The sequence below is a fragment of the Calypte anna genome, chromosome 1, assembly GCF_003957555.1.
Source record: "Calypte anna isolate BGI_N300 chromosome 1, bCalAnn1_v1.p, whole genome shotgun sequence".
NCBI classification, from domain to species: domain Eukaryota; kingdom Metazoa; phylum Chordata; class Aves; order Apodiformes; family Trochilidae; genus Calypte; species Calypte anna.
The window spans coordinates 159217957-159239458 of NC_044244.1; positions in this window are offsets into that span (position 1 = coordinate 159217957).

The following is a 21502-nucleotide window of genomic DNA, read 5'->3' on the forward strand; positions in this document are numbered from 1 at the left end:
TCCACAGGAGGTAGTCACAGGATGTGGCAGAACCATGTCTCAAGGCCCAAGTCTTGATCTAGCAGGTCTACCAAGTGGGAAAAGTGCCCAGAATTGAGCTGTCACAGAAGCTTTGCAGGCTCATGGCTTTTTGAGCTGCACAGTAACTGGAGAGTACTCAGACAAAACAAGCGTGTGTGCAGAGCAGGAGGCAGCAGTAATTTGTGTGGCTCTTGAACAGCTGAGGGCTTGAAACATACAAACCCTGGCATGCCCGGTTCCTCTATCCTTGCAGGTTCTATTTAGAGTTTGAGCAGCGTTTTTATAAAAGCACAGCCAACAAATGAATACAAAAATAAAAGAAAATAATAATAAAACAAATAAAACAAAACCTGTGGTGGGCAATTTTTGTTTTTTCCCTGATGGGCTTGTTTTTCCCGAAGTCCCGTCTCTCCCTAGAAGTTTGTGCTGAACAGCACCCTCTGGGACCAGCCATTCAGCCCCTTGCAGTCATGCTGGCTGTCAGCTCCTCATGCTCAGTTTCATTTGTGTCTCTTCTTCCCAGAGAAGAGACTGCAAGAGAGGCACCTGCCAGCACACAGCTTTTGAATGGCCATCACAGAGCCTTCCCATTGCCCGTTGCCAACCAGTGCCCCAAAACCGCCCAAGAAGAAGAAAACTCCACATCAACTCCAGGTGCAAGGCCAATGAGTGTTTTTAATTGGGGCTTTGGGGCAGAATGGGGGCAGCATGGTGGACACAAACTGGTTCCTGCCAACTGGCTGCTGGACGCTTCAACGCAGCCCATGGGACAGCTGACCCAATGGAGAGATGTCCATCTGCTGTCGAGGTGTCCAGTGGACAGTTGGCGGTGGCCAGTGGGCTGCTGCCTGCTCTCCTTTGCCCGACGCACATCAGCGCCTCCGCCCCCTGCGTCTTCTTTCTGGTTTTTTTCCGCTTGGACGATGAATTCCTCCTCCTCTTCTTCTTCCCAGCAGAGTCCGTCAAAACAAGAGAGCGGCTGCGGAGATGGTAGGTCCGCAGCAGGGACCTGCTCCGCTCCCTCTTCCTCAATGGAGTTTTCTCCTGAGCAGCGCTGGGTGGTGGAGCCCTGATGGAGCTGGTGTTGGGAGGCACCAGAGCTGCCTCAGCCCTGGGAGCACTGTCACAGCTTGGAGGAGCAGTGCTTATCCTCTTCCCTGCTGAGCTGTCATAGTCTGTTCTGACCACCAGCTCGCTGTAGGACTCTCCACCCCGCAGCTGTGGGGATCTGCTTCGGGTCCCCTCCCTGGCACTGCTCCCACAGAAACTGCATGAAGGGAAAAGCCATGCAACCTTCTGCTCCTGTCTGCTTGTCTGGCAGGCAGCATGTGGTGGAATGGTTCTATGTGGACAGGCCACTGGCGTTCTCTTGTGCACATAAGGCAGGACCTGCTGATGCTCTGGAACTGGAAAGCTGGACCAGAGCTGGGCCACCCTCTACTGTTGTTTCTTAGCCACGTATCCCGAACATGGGGATGTGGCTGTATGGGGACCAGGCTCTCCCATTCCCTTCTGGAGACAGAAGAGGTGTTACTGAACCAGGCTGGCCATCTGTAGCTTGGCCAGCCTGAAGATGTTTGCCCTGAGCCTCCCCAGGATGGCTGTGCAGTGGGCAGAGTCCCAAAGGAGCTGCTCTGTAGGAATTGCTGGCTAGGGGTGGCTCTTCCAAAGGAGCTGCTCTGCAGGAACTGCTGGCCAGTGGAGGATGTTCTGAAGAGGCCACTCTGTGGAAACTGCTGGCTGGTGGAGGATGCCCTTGAAGGGTCACTCGGGAGCATCGGGTACCAGGTTGAGGATGCTCTTGAAGGGTCACTCGGGAGGAGCTGGTGCCAGGTGGAGGATGGCCTTGAAGGGTCACTTGGGAGGAGCTGGTGCCAGGTGGAGGATGGCCTTGAAGGGTCACTTGGGAGGAGCTGCTTCCCGGTGGAGGATGCTCTTGAAGGATCACTTGGGAGCATCTGGTGCCAGGTGGAGGATGCTCTTGAAGGGTCACTCGGGAGGATCTGCTGCCCAGTGGAGGATGTCCTCAAGGTATCACTCGGGAGGATCTGCTGCCCACTGGAGGATGTCCTCAAGGAATCACTCGGGAGGATCTGCTGCCCACTGGAGGATGTCCTCAAGGAATCACTCGGGAGGATCTGCTGCCCACTGGAGGATGTCCTCAAGGAATCACTTGGGAGGATCTGCTGCCCAGTGGAGGATGTCCTCAAGGAATCACTCGGAAGGATCTGCTGCCCACTGGAGGATGTCCTCAAGGGGTCACTTGGGAGGGACTGGTCGCTTGTCATGCCTGGTGCTGAGGCTATTCTCTGCTGGGAACTCTGCCTAGTGCTGGCCTGGGCAGAGACTCTGCTTTGCTGGAGTGTCTGGCCAGCAGTGTCTGGTATTGGGGAGATGCTGTCCTGCATCTCCTGTGAAGATCCTTCCACACTCATGTCCTGGAAAGACAGCAGTGACATGGTCTTGCTCTTTCCTCTGTCTAAGACCGGAAGAATGGGCAACACCCAAATGGTGTGTGAGGGGACAGCTAAGGGCCTCCCAAAGGCTTTCCTGGAGGGCTGAATTGGCAGGAAGGGACAGAGGCAGAGAAATGGGATAGTCCGAGGTGGGATGCTGGGAGAGGGAGTGGCATTGCGGCTGTGACAAAAGCTGCTGCGTGGGAGGGAAAAGAGAGCAATGCCAAGATCCCAGACAGAAATCCACTGTCCATCTGGGACCCTGACCCGCCCTCCCCAGAATTGACAAGTCCTATGTGGCAGACCGTGCAGCCCAAAAGGACCTACCTGCTTGCTCAGAGACAACGACGGAGGGAGGGAGGAGTCGGTCTGAGGCGGTGCCGTGGGGGTAGAAGCCATTGGTTCAGTCTTCAAATCAGAGTTCCTGGAGAAAAAAAAAGTCAGCCCTCTCTAGGGTTGTTCTTGCAGCCCCCTCAGGGCTTCAGGCACCTTCTGGAGCTCTCATTCTATGACAGAGAGAAGATAAGAACCAAGGCGACAAAAGGCAAAATCCAATGGCATCATCCCACTAGGTCTGCCCCTCTTGGAGCCAGAGTTCCTCTTTGTACCCTCTACTGCCTCCTGAGGAGGAACCTGGCAGCAGCCTAAAGCTGAGCAAGGAAAGAGGAGGACTGATGTGGGGTAGTTCTGCTTTGACAACAATCAGTAATACTGGGAGGAATTGTCTCTTCTGATAGAAAGAGCAACATTCAGGAGGATGGGAAGAAAAAGAGGCAAAAGAGAAAGAGGAATCGTGCTCTAAACCTGTTTTAGCACTAGTTCTTACCTCACATAAAACAGTAAATAGGCTTCCTGCAGGACAACCCAGGTAGCAGTAACACCCGTCACATAGGCATCATCCATCTTGTACCAGTGCCCATCGTTGGCCTGCAAAGCAGCCATGGATAGCGGGAGATGAGCTACCTGGTTTCCCCACAAGAACACTGGCAGAACGCTACAGCACCAAGACGGTGCCAAAACAAATCCCATCCAGCATCTCAGAAGGCCTTTTCCCGCAACCCCATGCCTGGCAGCAACACTCCCAGGAAAAGCTGCCTCCCTCAGGACACAATATTCCTTGGTGAGGGGAAGGAAGCGGTTCCTTACCTTTATGTAACAGAAATAGTGTCCCGAGTGGCAGGTGTCACCACTGTGCACCAGCACAGCGTACAAGGAGTAGATCTGCCCTTGTTCCACTGCCTCAGACATGTACGGCTCAAGGTCCAAGACCTCAGGATAGTTCACATACTATGGAGAGACCAAGAGGGCTCAGAAACAACCCCAAAATACTTGATGAAATAGCTTTCAAAAACTAGGTCCAAACAGTGTTCAAATACATCTTTGGGACTTGTCAACACTTGGCTTTCTCTACAGCACCATGTCCCCGTTTGGGTGGCAGGAAACTTTCTCATGCAAAGCAGCTGTGTTGGAGCAGAGCAGACACTTGTCTTCTCACGGGAACTCTCCTCTTACCAGACCAGAAGGGGTCAGGATAAATTCACCAGGAGCATCCCGTGAGAGAGCGCACTGCTTTGGGAAACCTCCTGCTCTAGGAAGGGATAGTTGCCCTCCCATTGCAGACATACCTTGCTGATCTTTGCACCGGCAAAATCATCAAACCTCTTCAGACACAGTGTGAGAACCTGAGGCGCCCAATGGATTGTCATCTTCTTGGAGCCACCAGCCATCTGGCCGCACCTGGGAAGCCAGCACAAAGACAGATGCTGAAAAGGATTCCTCAAATGTCCCCTCCCTCTCTTGCCCCAAGAAGGCCAGACATGCTGTCACGGCTCCCACACCCTTGCTCTACTTGAAGAATAGTTAGCTGCAGAAGCCTCTACTGAAACAAAGGTGAGCCCCATCACTGTGCATCTCCCCTCTCTGAAAGGCTACCTGATACTCTAAACCATGCCAAACCCTAAGGGAGGATTTAATATTGAGATGTTGTTAGGAAGCATCTTACAGGCGACATCTAAAGCCGCTTCCGGCATCCATCAGCTCGGGTTTCACAAAGCTCTCCAGAGCTTTGGTGACAGATGAGTCTACCTGGAGGAGTGAGAAAGAAGAGCCCTGAGTTGAGGGAGATGCTCTCACCCAACCCCTGACCCGAAGCTGACAAACCACCCACGTGGCTGAAACTAAGGAGACCCACAGGAACCTGCAAGCCGTGCCCAGAAAGAGGGCATTCTGCTGAACATTTCCTTCGTGCCCCAGGGATTCCTGGGGCTAGCATGAGCTGCCTCTCTCTGGCACCACTCAGTTCAGCTCCCGCTGGGGTGCAGGGTCATCAAGAATGGAAACAACCCAACTTATCAGCCCAGGAACCAGAAGGGTGTGCAGACGGGCAAAGAAGGAGGAGAGCATGTCAAGGGTACAGGCAGGACAAGGCGTCTTTGTCCAGCTTAAAGCCACCACCCTGTAGTCCTGGGAGACCACTGTCACAGCCTTCACACCAGGCCACAATGCCTTCCGCTTCCCACCCTCCATCCACCAAGCTCTCTTGTGTTCTCAGGAGACAGAATGAGGCCAACTGCATTGATTTGAGAAAGCTACAGGGCTCTTAGGACATCCTGAAGCACCCACCATTACAAACCCTCTTACTTTTATATCCAAGAGGATGTCCAGGAAGGGCTCATAGGTGTCTGAAACCACTTGGCAGCCTGAGCAGCAGACTGGAAGGCAAATCAGAAAGCTCAGTGACCGGTGAAGACGACCAACCGTGCCAGCTTAGGCTCCTCAGACCCCCTAAGCCAGTCACACACTCAGCTGTTTCCACAGGTGAAAAAAAGGGCACAACCACTTCCAGGGAGGGCAAGAACTGTGGAAAAGTACCTCTGGATCTCATAAAGCTCCCAAATATCTGATGGATGACGGTCTGAGGCAAAGACACGTCCAAGCCAAATTCAGGCAGGCAAGCGCTGTGCATGGCTTCAAGAACACACCTCAAGAACTCATGGGCGTCCTCCTGCATGCCGAGCTTGAAGTGGTCTCCGATTACTAAGAAAGAAGAAGTTAGGAGTTCCCTCCTACAAGAGGGGAAGAAATTCTGGCAAAGCAATTTCCACCACTTACTTGGGAGAACAGTCATGATATCCAAAGGCACGATGGCGACGTCTGCAGTATTCAAGACGTTGTACATGTGCTGTTGCATTCTGCATATCACGCAAGTGTCTGGCCGATTACCTGAGGAGGGACGGGGGGAGGGTGAGAAGCTCCTCAGGCCTGCAAAGTAGCCCTAGCTATAGGAAAGAAACTTCATGGAGATCTTGAAGTGGCAAGAAGAGTCTCCACTCCTCTGCTCCCAGGGGGCTGATTTCGCAATAAGCCCCCCACATTTTGTGCCTGGGAAGCTTTCTGCAGAGGGATGCTGAACGGACACAAGTTTTCTGTGCAAGGAGAGCAAAGAGGGTTTAACTTGCAGGAGTGGAGACCAAGCCTCTCAGGGCCAGAAAGAGGTGCCTTTCTGAAGATGAGCACACTGAGATGTGACAAGTGCCTTCCAGGCTTGAGTGTTCCCAAGGGCAGCGGCGGCTTGACAAAGAAAAAAAGGGCTGCTTTTCTCCTACATCCAATTCCACATCCTGGGAAGAGACTGACAAGAAGATGTTCCTACAAGTACTCACAGGACATGCTGTGCTCCCCAGAGAGCAGGTAGTTGGCCAGAGGAGGGGTGTATGTCAGGCACTGCAGGACGGCATTGAGGAAGCAGGTGTTCCCTACGTTCTTGAGTCCTGCTCCAGGTCCTGTTCTCTTCTGCCCAACCGTGTTTCCCTGGGGAGCCATTCCCTGGGCACCGACTGCAGAGAAACACCATTTGGAAAGAAATGAGACCCTTTGGTGCATAAAAGCATCTTTTCCAAGTCAAGTTATCTGCAGGAAGCCTCACACTGCCATTGACATTGGCTGGTCAAGAATGACTTGGGGAAAATGGCCTGTGCTGCTGTTTGCTTGCCTGTTTGCATGCTTGGCTAAAAGCCAAACCAACCCACTCTCAGACCTGTGTGCCTCTGGCTACCTTCCCTTTCCTCTGGAGTCCTGACTTGGCTCAGCAGGTCAAGCCTCCCTTTTCCTGATTGTCACTCAATGCAAACCAGCCAGCACTGAGCACAGAAGGCAGCCCCACTGCTGCTGGGTCTTTCTACAAGTAATGTCCCCTTTCCAAGTCATGTCCATAGCGGCGGAGGAGAGACACAACCTCTTTTCCCACAGCCGAGCTAAACCCCCTGGATCAGTTTGGCTGCTCTCAGGGAAGGCCACAGAATTCCATCGAGGCTGTCAGCACATCAACACTCAGGGTTGCAGCCCCAGCCACGGCCAGTGCCTTTGGGCACTTACAAAGCCCAAGCCTGACAGTGAAGCCCATACTCACCGGCGTTGTTCTCCACTGCGGCCATATCTTCTCTCTGAAGCAGAAGAGAAATCTCTGGGTGACAAAGGATGTCAGCACGCTCTCCAGAAGGAGAAGGCCAGAACCAGTCCTGTCACCTGAATGCAAAGAAATAACTGTAGCTCACCCAAAGCTTTCCAAACTGCCCCAGTTGAAACACACAGAACAGCACTCACAGAATATGCTGCCACCCGCTACTTACCCAGCCAAGAAACCAGAAGTAGCAAAGAGGAACCCAACCCACAGCCCTGGCCAGCCTGGAGAGATGTAAGAACTCAGCCTAAGCCTCAGAAGGGAGAAAACAGCCTCTCCTTTTATCCCCTTGTCTCGACCTACTCTCTCCTCTGCCCTGGCAGCCCAATCAGAATTACCTTGGACAGAGGAGGGAAGCTGCGAAGAAGTGCGCAGGAAAGGAGCAATAACCAAAGCAAAGGAGGCTTGTGAGTAGCTGAGGAAAGAACCGAGTTATCCCAAAGGTGAGCTCAGCTCAGCTGACATCTGCTGGCCCTCTTCTCGGGGTTGTAAAGCCCTGGCCACAGGATGTCACAGGCACCACCTGGGTGCCGCATCACCTCTCCTTTGTGACACGGGGCTGCGTGGCAACGTGTACGCCCCCGACTCCTCCCAGGCATCTCCCAGAGTCTTTTCACATCTCAATGGCAGCTTCATCCAAACCAGATGCCCCAGACTCTTTCAAGGAAGCTCCCCACGTGGTGTTGAAAGGAGTTTTTTCCTCTGGGATGCAAATGAGACTCCTCTGAGGCTTCGTCCATGGTCTTTTGACCACTTCCCATCAGAACTGGAAACCCAGGTCGCAGCCCCACATTTCTCCAAGGAAGCTACCCAGGATGATTTGATACTTGAAATGAACCTCTCTTCTCCAAGCTCCACTGGAGACTTTGTCCTTCTATCTCCCAGAGTCTTGCAACCTCTCTTTTGATGATCTAAGGAGAAGGAATCAGCCCCATACTCCTCCAAGCACACCACCTGAAATTCATTTTCTATTCTGGATTTATTAATTTCTGAATAAATTCTCCTCAGGGATCCATCTGAGACCCCTCTTCAGCAGCTCCCCAAATCTTTGCTTGTTATAGTTTGGAACCCTCTCCAGGCTAGCTGCCACAGACTCCTCCAACAAAGATGTCTGAGATAATGCTACGTTTTTGGAGATGACACTTCTCTGGGATTCATCCAGAACTCCTCTCAGGTAAATCCAAGGGTTTTTCAACCTCTGCTTTACCTGCTCTTTGAAGGATGTGGCTCTTCAATATAGCTTGCAAAATGAGACTTGAGTGGGAGTTGCCAAGTGTATTGGAGCAGAACAGAATTCCCTCTGAGACGCTGAAATCTCTTGGTATCCACACCTTCACCTATAAGCAGAATGGCAGCTCTGGGTCTAGAGCTGCTCATGATCAGCAGCACCAGGCCATTCCTAAATGGCCTACATGACTTTGCGCAGAACACACGAGAGTGAGATTTTATTTCTCATGTTTCTTTCCCAGGCATGCTTCAAGTGGGCTTGAATGATTCTTTTGAACAGTAGGTATTTCAATGAGCCAGAGCAAGACAGGGTTCCAGGAGAACGCAAAAGCAAGTTGTGGGCAGCTCACAAAGTTCAGAACGAGTGCTTCCACACCCACAGGATCCGTCCATCTGCTTCCCCTCAGCTGGTTTCACCTGTTTCTCCTTTTCTCTCTCCCTTCCGCACCGCTCCAGTCACCACACTCACTTTGAGTCTCCCCAGCACAATTCATCTCCATCCTCTCTCCACATTCCCCTTGCTCTTCTTCGTGCCCCTCCCAGGCATCCCTCTGCCACATAAACCTGCACCTCTGCTCTCTGCCTCCTCCTCCTCAAGCTTTAGAGCAAATTTTGGGTTTGAAGGGAGGACCAACACCACTTCTTCCTGACATCCATTCTCCTGAGCCTCCTTGTACAAGACTCTGTTACTCACTTTATGGCCTACTTCACCAGCTCCCCACAACCCCCATAGTGCTGTGACACTCCAATGACACTTGTCTGTCCACTGCTTGTACCATGCAGCCCTTTCCTTTACCCCTTGCCTTAGTCACTCAAGCTGCACAGGAGACATGGTGGTGGGAAACACCCTGACATCTGAGGAGGATATTAACACTGCTGGAGATTTTTGTTATGCCCCACTAAATACACAGTCACAAAGACTCTTTTCTGCAAACCCCAAACCAAAGAAAACTAAATAACATGTAACAGTTTTTTAATCTTATTAATAAAAAGAACAAAAATACATCAATCAGGCCTCTTCAGTTCCCATCCTCTGACCAGTCTTGTTGCTTCTGGATCACTCCTTTTGCTATGTTATGTGTTTGCATGCACATGAAACTCTGTCCCACATACCACAGGACAGAGTCTAGCACCTGTATTATGCAATGCTAGAAATCTTACGGTTAATTCCCTTGTGTTCATTTCTTGACTGAGAAATGCAAAGAATCATCTACATTTCTATATACATAATTTTTTTACTCCTTGCTCTAGAAATACCATTGAAAACTAGAAGCATTAAGCAAAACCTGCCAAGAAGCAAACTCCACATCAGCTCCATGTGCAAGCCATTGAAGTTTTTTTTAATTCTGGCTTTGGTGCTTCTTCCTGTTCTAGGTTGCAATCTGCCCACAGGCTCAACTCATCCCAAATTTAGTGATCGTTAATGAGCCCAGTGTCAAAGTTTGTAAGGACTAGAGAAATTACGTTTTACTACTCCATCAGTCTGTTGGACTGCACGCAGACATCTGCTTCACTGTTAACCTCCATGGGCTGCAGGTGGACTGCATCTCCTTGGTCTTCAGTAGGGGCTGCAGTGGAATCTTTGTTCTGGCACCTGGAGCACATTCTGTTCCTCCTTCTCCACTGGACTTAGTGTCTGCAGAGTTGTTTCCTTCACATATTGTCAGTCCTCTCCTCCTTGCGCATACTGCTCTTGCGCAACTTTTTTTCCCCTTCTTGAATATTTTATCACAGAGCTACTACAGCTTCACTGGTGGGTTTTGACTTGTCCAGTTTTCGGTCAGTCTTGGAGCCAGCTGGCACTGCTCTCTGAGATACTGGGGAAGCTTCTAGTATCTTCTCATGAAAGCTGTCCCTGAAATCCCCCTTGCATGAATACCGTGCCACAAAAACCCAAGACATTAGAATATTCTACTACTACTCATAATCCAGCAAAGAAATATTAAGAGTGACTTCAATCCATGTAATACCTATTTTTAGAATGAATCATATTTAACTTACTTTCTGATTTTCTCCTCATCAAACACATTCTGTTAATATGCATTATTATAATTTTTAAAAATAAGTGTTTATAGTTTTATTTGCTTGATTATATTCAGTAGCTTTGGTGCCTTCTTTTTCATGATCATCAGGCGTATAGTATAGCACCCAAAGGTTCATAGTTTTAGCTTGGGAAAAATGGAGGTATGAACTCAAGAAATTAATTCTCTAAGGCTCTATGAGGAGCTTAGTTTGCTCAGTATTCTTAATTCATTAGAATGTGTGACTTCCCACTGAAATCTGTGCAGTTTCAAACTCCGAGCTCAAAGTCTGATAGATCTAAACTGTCAGATTGGCTTGAATTATTTTTTGTCTTCTTCTTTATAAAATGCTGATTATAAGTCTGCACATAATTGCTTTGAGTGCCCAAAGCACTGAATTCTCCTGGCCCAGAACCACCTGTGTCTATTTGTTCGAGTCTTCTTATGCTCCAAAAGAATGTTGCTGCTGCCACATGACTAATAAGGCCTGGCCCTTGTCCTGTGGTGTTTGTAGATAAATCATATTAAAAAAAAATTACTTGTGCCAGTTGAAGATGTGCCAAACACTGTTCCAGCAATTCACAATCTAAAGGACTAAGTTTGAGATCCTGAGAACATGCACCATTATTGTTTATGTTACTTATATAGATGCTTCTACATGTGATAAAATGAAATCTAATTAATATGAACATGTAAATGAATGCTACATTGAACTGATCATGATAATTTATCTTCAAGGATGGCAAGTTCATGTCACAAAATTATGAAACCAAAATATGGTTAAATTCTGTCCTTCTGCATGTAAAAGCTCTAGAAATAATGTTGGCTATGAGAGATAAGTAACATCCAACCTCTGAATAGAGAAAAAAGGTAGGTAACCACTGAGGATATGACCACAGACATCCCAATGTAAAATCGCACTCAGGTCTTAGCACCAAAAAGTGCTGTTTAACATCTTTGTTGGTGACATGGACAGTAGAATCAAATGCACCCTCAACAAGTTTGCTGATGACACCAAACTGTGGTGAATTCAACACATTGGAGGGAAAGGATGCCGGGATGCCATCCAGAGGGACCTTGACAGGCTCAAGAAGTGGAGTCGTGCAAACTACATGAAGTTCACACAAGGCCAAGTGCAAGGTTCTGCACCTGGGTCAAGGCAATCCCATGCAAGAATACAGGTTGGGAGGAAAAAGGACTGTGGACATCGCTGAGGAGAAGGACTTTGGGGTGGTGGTGGACCAGAAGCTCAACATGAGCTGTCAATGTGCACTTGCAACCCAGAAATCAAACCGGTCCTGGGCTACATCAAAAGAAGCACAGACAGCTGGCTGAGGGAAGTGATTCTCCCCCTCTACACCACCTGGAGCACTGCATCCAGTTCTGGAGTCCCCAGCATAAGAAGGACATAGAGCTCCTGGAACATGTCCAGAGGAGAGGCACAAAAATGATCAGAGGGCTGGAGCACCTCCCCTGTGAAGCCAGGCTGAGGAAGATGGGGTTGTTCAGCCTGGAGAAGAGCAGACTCCGAGGTGACCTTATAGCAAGCTTCCAGAATCTGAAGGGGACCTACAAGAAAGCTGAGATAGGGATTTTTACATGGGTGTGTAGTGAGAGGGGCAATGCTCTCAAACTTGAAGAGGAGAGATTTAGGTTAGACATTAGGAAGAAATTCTTCTCTTTGAGGGTGGTGAGACACTGGCACAGGTTGCCCAAGGAAGTTGTGGCTGCCCCCTCCCTGGAAGTGTTCAAGGCCAGGCTGGAGGGAACCTTGCACAACCTGGTCTGGTGGGAGGTGTCCCTGCCCATGCAGGGGAGTAGGAACTAGATGATCTTTAAAATCCCTTCCAACTCTAGCCATTCTGTGATTTTATGATTTTATTAACTTGCCATCCTAAAGGCAGGGATTCTGCATTCCATAGTATGAATGTTTGTTATTTGCTCTGAAAAACTTACAAAGCTACTGAATAAAAATCTTCCTCAGCGAAAAGTAGTATGTGAACACAAAGCTACTGTTTCTGAGCCTGGGCAGCTCATAAAGCACTATGTAGTTATATGTGTCTGAGTTTAAATAAATGAAGGCAACAAATGGTCTGGAGAACTGAGCCTTTGATTATCCACATTACTTGGCTGTCTTACTTACTGGCTGTATTAGATCACTTACTACAGCTCCTTCCACAGTAATGTTCACACATATTTCCAGGATAATACTCCCACGAGGTAATATAGACTATGTAAGGTCATTAAGATTGCTGTTTGATTGCTGGAAAACGCAAAAGTACAGTTTTATGACAACTGCCCATTAAAAAGCAGCCGTGCAGCAATGCACACACCCGTTTAAATGGAACAAGCATCAATCAAAGTTCTGAAGTGTTCATTATCAAACATTTCAGTTCATTATCAAATATTTCAGCTATGTATGCAGATTTTTCTCCCTGATAGTCTACTATTGTCCATGTTGCTTCAACAGTAGTTTGTCTCTACAGTCTCTAGTCTTCAGTGGGAAATATCCCTGCCCATGGCAGGGTTGTTGGAACAGGATTATTTTTATGGTTCTGTCCAACCCAAACCATTCTATGATTCCATGATTCTGTGAAATATATCCACATGGCCTCATGTCCCTTTGTAGGGAATGCAACATACACTTTCAGAGTCTTAATATAAAAATGTCATTCAAGGGTTGCAGCACAGCCTACCTCTTATTTAAGATAAACACAAATGCACCTAGAAGAGTGGTTCTATGATAGTTCACAAAGAACTGTATGGTGCTAAAAAGACTAAAATACTGGGTAGGTGGACAGTTCTTAAGATTGTTGTGCTCAATTAAGGTAAATTTTAGGCTATACAATAGATCTCAGCACCTGATCTCCATAATTTCCTTGGTTTGCTTAACTGTAGTACCTAATTAAGCTAAAATTAGGATGTGTTTCTATATATTGCAGTTGCAGGCAATGAAAATTCATCCAGCAAAATGATGCCTTTTATTTGCATCTAAGCACCCTTGAAATTCATAGGTAAAACAATCTCATATGCAAATGCATTGGCTGCTTATTCTGCATCTAGAAGTTTAAAAGGTCCTCTTGGCACATGCACAGATAGCAGTGTTCAGAACATAAGTCAGCAGTCACAAATGTTTTTGTTAAAAATCACAGCTGAGAATGCTAGTATTTTTTCTTGACATATCAGATAGTCGACAAATAGATCTGAATCACTTTTCCAGAAAGTGACAAATCTGGATTCAGTCCATTCCTCTTCATGAGGCTTTCCAAACCAATAGCTTTCATCTCCAACTTACTGAAGTTGCTTCATTAGGGCAGTGTGGCAAAAATAGAAGTTTTATCAAGTTAGTTAGAGGACTAGAAAAGCAGAATACGATTTTGTAGTATGGCAGTCAGGGAAATTCCCAATGGAGTGTGTTACTCAAGCTTCTGAAAAATTTCAGAGCTCTACAAACCTATTATGCAATGGGTATTTAATATGAAGTGTATGAATTATGCAGATGAATGAGGAACTGCTTTTTCTGCATACCATATTAGTTGAGTTTTTTTTTCCTTTTCTTTGCGTGGGGATGGTGGTTTTATTTATTTATTTTTCATAAAGTTGGGCCTAAAATACCCATTTTTGTCCATATATTATCCCAGTAATCTAAGAATTTGTCTTTGGTCTATGAGTTCCACTCCTCCAGTCACATCTTTACCTCTAGTTGTGAATTTGGACACAGATAAACAACATGGAAGAGAGGTGAATATGAAATGAACAGAGACAAGATGGTGAATGACAAGTATGCTAATCAAGGTATGAGATTATAAACAGTATAGAAACACTTAACTCATTTTGGCAGCATCTTACTATTAGACTTTACTTGTTGATAAATAAGAGAAAGAATTAGGGAATAGCACATTAGGGAATTTCATGGAATCTCTGACCTGAAGGCCTTGTGAAGGAGCTACTTAGTGTGGAAGCAAAAGAACTGCTGATATAATTTGAGGTCCACTTATTCCAGAATCCTGCTATGTACCACTACTGTCATGCCCATACTTGCTTCAGAGGACAGAAATAAATACTGGCAGTTCTCAGAAAATACAATTCCCAGAAACAATCTTTACTTCCTAAGCAGGATCGCTGTAAATTCTGAGAATACAAGTTAGACAACTGAGATAGAAAAAAATATTATAAAATGCTATTTTTCTGTTGAAATTCAGCTATGCTAAATAAACAATTTTCATGTTGCAGATCTCGATTCTTTGCTGCAAGAAATTATTCTTTATCTATCCACAAGATGGCATCAGAAGTTTGAATAAAGTTTAGTCCAGTGCACGGGCACACAGATCTTGATGTTTCTTTTGTATCTCTACCTCCGAAGAGACAGAAATATGGTATGTGTCACAGACACACAGAAATCTGTGTTTGCCGAACACTTTGAAATGGCATATAGCTTTTATAAAGAGTAAAGGCAGAACTCACTTCAGTTTGATTCAAATTGGTAATTTTTTTAAGACCAATACCTGAAATTAAAAATTTGTATTTCCCAAAACTATCTCAGTCATTATTTTAAAATGCAGGGTAATACCTAGGGAAGACTGTTTCTTCAGTAACAGGATTTGAGTTCACTGCTTGATATGCTTTTAAAGATAGAGTAGTATATTTTTTATTAAACAGCTCAAAGTTTCATAATTTTAAAAGATTTTCACAGTGTAACAGAGATTAACAACACCTTAAATGGGTTTCTGTCTAAATGGAAAAAGCTTTATAGTGTGGCCACTACTGATAAACCTAGAGCTGATGATAATTTATTTAGTGTCTACTTTTTATTTACTAAATCTTAAGGAAAGTTTTCATTTCTGTTTCATTCATTTCACACAATATAAAGTGTTTAATGAATGTTCATATTGCCCACCTCAAGGAATCTTGGACACAAATTATTTGCAAATTAAAATAAGGTCTTTAACACTTATTTACTCACTAATACCTGTAACAAAGTGATTTTAAAAAGGATTATTTTAAGATCTTCAAAAAGTTTGAACTGTAAAAATTGTAGAAAACCAACTTTTACAAATGGAAAATTCTTCACCTTTGTAAACATGGATATATAAATTGTAAGAATAGTCTGAATTTCCTCAGAACTCAAATGCATAAATTTTTTTCTTACAGAAGGAACCGCTTATATACATATTATGTATAAAATGCACAAAAAAAACCCCAAAACCCCAGATTTTAAGAAGAAAAAAATCACACCAAAAAGAAGCCAAAGTAATTTTAAACCTTATGTCACATCACATTGCAAAAGCCAGCAATATGGAGATAATATTCTTTCTCATAGGTGCAAAATGAGAAGCATACAGCAAATCAGAATTATATACCAGTAAGGCCTGCATGCTGCATGAGACAATTTATCCTTCTTTTCCAAAAAGTCACAGGGAGATATATAAAAGCAAGTCTTGAATGCTGATGAGATACAATCTGGTGAATAGTGTGGTTCATTGTGCAAAGTGTAAATGTAAGCTATTATATAGCAAGCATTCTGTTTTTCTTGAAGCTGGAATAAGCTGGGCTGACAGCCTCTTTCTAGTTGGTCTGAGACTTGTTTAAATGGTGCAATAAATAAAAAAGCATTGAGCCAAAACCTCCAAGATACTGAAATGCCCTAACATCTTAATTCCAGGAAAGGCGAGCTCAAGAACATGTTTTCAGATAAATTATTAACCTCCAAAATTTAATCTAGTCGTATTGTATTTTGCTATTTTGAACTGGATATCACATCATGACTTCATCAGTACAAGGCTTTAGCATTCTGGCAATGCTTTTATCTTATTTTTAGCAACTGCATCATATCATCAACATAACAATTCTGTTATCTTAATTTTTTTTCTGGTGTTCAAAATTATGGAAAAAAATTTTTGTAATGAAAAATTGTTAGATACTAGCCTGATTTTAACACTGTGAATTGAAGATAATTTCATTAAACTGAGGAAAATGTGTAAATCCTGGACTACTGCATCCAGTTCTGGAGCCCCTATTACAAGAAAGACATGGATGTGCTGGAGCTGGTCCAAAGAAGGGCCCTGAGGATAATCAGAGGTCTGGATCACCTCTCTTATGAAGACAGACTGAGAGAGTTGGGGTTGTTCAGTCTGGAGAGGAGGAGGCTTTAAGGAGACCTTAGTGTAGCCTTCCAGTATCTGAAGGGGGCTACAAGAAAGTTGGTGAGGAACTTTTTAGGATGTCAGGAAGTTATTGGACTGGGGGGAATTAATTCAAACTATAGAAGGGTAGACTTAGATTAGATGTCAGGAAGAAGTTCTTCACCATGACGGTGGTGAAATACTGGAACAGGTTGCCCAGAGAGTTGGTGGAAGCCCCATCCCTGGGAGTTTTTAAGGCCACGATGAATGAGGCTCTGAGAAACCTCATCTAGTGGGAGATAATGGGGGTTGGACCTAGGTGATCTTTAAGGTCCCTCCCAACCCTGAAAATTCTGTAATTCTATAATTCTAAATCACACTCAGTACTCATTCTGGTGTAGCAGAAACCAGAATACAGAGCTTATTGCCAATTTTTTTTTTTAATATCTCAAAAATACTTAGAAGTATTTAAATCCCTTTGTGAAACCATAGCAATACCTTTACAAGGATTCTAGTCTAAATTTTTAAAACAGACATCTCTATCAGGGAAATCTGGTCTGAATGCATCTTTCTTTTTAGATTTCAGCATCAGTGTGGTCAGCAATAGTGTTCATACACTTCAAATATAATTACCACAGAATTTACCCATATATCATTTTCACAAATGCTTAGACTTTTTCACTTACCACAAAATGTGTGGATTCCCTACATGGAAGAGCAGTAAGGTAAGGAACACACTGCAGGTAAGGAACTGCTCACCTGTGTGGTTAAAAGGTTCATTTCTGCTTCCGGGGAAAAAAACCATTGCTTTTTACACTGCTAGTTAGTTGTAGGGAATCTCAGTCTTTTCACAGTTTAACTTAGTTGGGAGATTCCTTATATATCCAACTGCAAGGGATGTATTTTGGAAAATACTGCTACATTTGCTGAACATTTTAAAAAAATACTAATGAAGGTCTACTGACTGGCACTGTAGAGGGCACGTTTCCTGAGAGAATGTGCATCTTTAGAGCCCATATAGGCATGGCACAGTAAGTGCAACTCCAGTCACTATCTGTTGAATTTTTTAAGATATATGGAAATAATAATAATTTAAAAACCTACTATGATTCATCTTTCAAAAACATTATACAGAGCTTCAGAATCATAACATGTATAACCTTATGTAGAAAAAATTGTGCTAACCAAGAAGAATGCAAATTCAAGCAAGCAAAAGCAAGGAAACAACAGAATTAAGGGTTCCTTTAAATGTCCCTGTTCAATAAGATACATACTAGGTGTATGTCCTTAACTGCATTCCATTTTCTTTCAGTTCGCTTCTTCCCTTTTTTGGCATGCAAGATGGATGGCAAAGGCAGGCTGTTCCCAGTTTCTCCTGTTTAGTGTAGTCCATCAATATGTAATTTCTACACGTTATTCAAGATGCAAAAGTAAAAAAAAGAAAAGTCTCATATGCTCATATTCTCATCCCCTCTTATTGTTCTTATTATTAAGAGTATGCAAATGCTTTATATCTACTAAGAGACATAGTTATCCAAGATCCCTTTGGTGCTTCAAAAAATGTTATCAACCTTCTTCTGTGTTACACTCAGTGAACTCTAACTTCCATTTATAAATATGGTCTTGATGCAAAGTGCTGCTGAATGAGACAGTCTGCTGTTGCTCATGATGGAGAGTTTCCATTTCACACTCTCTTAAAAGCCTGAAAAAAACCCACATTCAGAATATTTTGCATATGCCAAAAACCTGACCTTCCAGTATTGTTTACACATTTTTCAGCTTTCAAACCTGAAATGGTTAAGCCATCAGACCTCTCTGAACACATAAGAAATTCAAAAAATATCCTTTTGTTTAAATAACAGGTACCAGATGTCACAGCAAGTAAACTATACCTCAGCTGCCTGTGGGTTAGCAAATTCCCTGTGTTCAACATTGCTTAGATTAATTGGCAGGCCATTTGCTTTTGAGGTGCTGCGATTTGCACTGCAGGACAGGGCACAGCTACAGATCAGTCTCAGCTATGCAATTGCATTGAAGACCACTAAACATACAGGTTCAGCTATAACAGTTCCAGTAATTAAAAAAAAAACAAACAAAAAAACCCAACCAACCAAACACACAAAGCAGAACAAACCCCCCAAAATTGCACTCATATTTAAGGCTTATTCTTTAAGTATTTTCTTCTGCATCTAACCCACAAATAAAAGTGTTTTTAACAATGCTATCCTTAATTCATTTTAACAGCCAAAAATAATTTGAAAACCTCTGGTGTATTTAGAAATCAGAAAAAGTATTATGTAGTCTTGAACATCTCATTCTCATTCAAGAGGACAAATTGTATATACAATAAAAGTTTAAATTGGGAATACCCCAGGTAATCTGAATCAACTGGTACAGTTTGATGTGCATCTGTTTATTCTGAGTCAGGTTCTCAAAGTCTAGAGGACTCAAATAACCATTTCTCTCTAGCATCAGTTTTAAAATGAGCATGTAGAACTTGTCTCTATGTTATAAAGCATTACATTGCTCATTATCAGTAAAATTCTAGGGCATTCTCCTGTTCCTTAGGCAGCATCATGGTGTATAATATCAGCATTAGCTTATTATTTTGCAGAGACATAGGAAAATTAAAATAATAATTAATATCATATTCTGGATTGCATAACTTGAAATGCAAATAACTTGAAATTGCAAGGATTGTGTAACTTGAGAAGCAATGCTAGTTCCACTCCTTGGTGTGAGGATGAAAAGCAGCCTAGAACTGGAAAAGATCAGCTACCTGGCTGATTTCACTTTAAAATCACATATTTGTTTATAACCTTAGGAACATGAAACTAACAGTTGAGACCATCTCTCATGGTGTTTTGCAACAAAGGGAGATCTAAATTCTGTTTCATACTGCTGCTTCACAAGGGTGAGGAAAAAAAAAAAAAGGGTGGGGGGAATCTAAAAGCCTCAGAAAGTTTACGAAGCCAGATGCCTATCAGCAACAGCTACCATCAGGCTGCTCACTGTTTCAAAGTTTTTGTTCAAGCCCAGTTGTAACTTGTAAAATTCAGCCAGTTTTTGTCTAAGATGACCTCGTGTAAGTCAAAACTCTATTTCATTTCCATAAAGCCTTCCCTCTGACTCTAATAGGATATGATATGCAACACTGGGCACTCAAAAAAACCATGTAGGACCCGTGTTGGTGTTGCTGATAATGTGCACCTCTTGAGGCAGAAGTCCTGGCACACACAGAGTCCTGTTGGGTCAGAGATACTGTGGCCTCTGGCTCTACTCAGTCAGATTCTGGAGAGACTTACACCTGCCCTGCCACTGATCCTCGAGGAACTGCCTAGGACAAACCAACTTGGAGGGCAGGGAGGACTGATGTGGTGTCTTCCTTCTGTAACAAACACTGCTCATTAGCCAGCTAGTCGTTTCCATGCTGTCACAATCTCTCAGTGCAAACATCCATCCACTGTGAATCAGATTTATTTCCAGAAGAAAATGCTGGACTGTCCCTAAAAATGGGTACTCAAAGGTATACTCAAAGGTATTTAGTCTCCTTTTCAAAGAACAGGGACAAGACTTAGAACACATACCCTGGTCGAAGCTGTCCACTTCAGTGCCTTTCAGAGACTTTTCTGTAATACAGGTGAGAAGAATACTGATATGTGTCATTTCCTGCCACCTCTGAAAGCTTATGACCAGCAATCCTTTAGCACAAGAGGTTACTCTGACCAAGGACTGCTTTTGTTGTAAGGGCATGAAAGTCTCTAGTATGTCCAGCTCTCCCTGGCAACAAACACGAGGATACTCCTAGCTGAGATGCTTTTCCACAATACTTATGAGTCAAGAAGTAGAAAATGTCCACCACTCACTGCAGGGCATGCTGGAAAATAGACCAGGTCAGCATCACTAGAACAGAAGGCCTTCCCCTCAGTGGGACTAGATGGATCACATGCTCCTTGCACAGCTCACCCTACGTGCAATATCCTGAATCTTTTCTTACAGGATCTGAAGGCCATATTCAATCCTGTATCTTTCTACTTTCTTGAGTAGCCTCTGGCTACTTTTCACCTTTGAGGGGTCTATGCTCTATGAGTTTACCAGCATCTTTCCTTGAAACATTTTTGCAGGCTGTGCAACAACCAGCTAGTTTATCTCCAAATCTCACCTTGGAAACACATTTCTTAGTTCACACTCCACTTCATTCATTGTCATCAGCATTTCAAACAGATGTTGACTGCTAGAGCCCTCAGAAGATAACAAACCTCAGTGAGTCAGACAAATCTTTGCTACTTGCATGTCAACCATGAACATAAACTGGAAAATATCCCATGAGTAAAAAAAAAGGATGAACTGCATGGTTTTGTATATTGTCCCTGCTGTGCTGAGAAGAATTCCCCTTCCCTGACACTTCTAGGCATAGTAAAAATCTTGTTCCACTTCCACCCTGGACACAGCATTTCCCACAACTGTTTATCACATCCTTACCTAGATAAACTGCCTTGTAATGTTAACATGATTGTCTCAAGCTCAGGATATTGATTATATGAAGAAAGGATAATCTGTTGTTATCCACTGATACTCTTATTCTTGTAGATGTCTACTGCATGTCCTCTAAATAATATCTTTTAGATTAGACATTCTTAGCCTTTTTAGTGATTCCCTGTACAGAAACTTTTCTGTATTTTGCCACCTTTCTCTAGATTTTTTTCCCAAGTATATTGCATGCTTTTTTAGAATCAGAACTGCTTACTTTGTTCAATATGTGGGAAAGCCAGCTAACAGCATTTTGATGGTTTCTTTCCTGTTTTGCCTTCTTCTAATTTTATTTGCTTTTCTGGCCACTGGTATTATAAACTGGTGTTTCAAGGAACAAATTTTCACAATTCCAGATATCATTCTGGGAAGGTGATGGTTATTTTAGAGAGAATAATTTTATATGTGATATTAGGATTGGTTTTCTCCTATGTACGTTACTTAACATTTATTTACACTGAATTTCATTTGTCACTTCATTGTCCTCAGTCTTGCACAGTCTTTTTTCAGTTCTTCACAGGCAGTTTTCATCCTTACTATCCTGAATAATGCAGCATTGTCAGAAGCTTTTTCTCAGTGATCTCCTGCTTCCCAAGTCAATGGTGAATATGTTTTACAGTAAAGATCCTTGCTTACCAGCACTGATGACCTGTCTTCAGTTCAAGA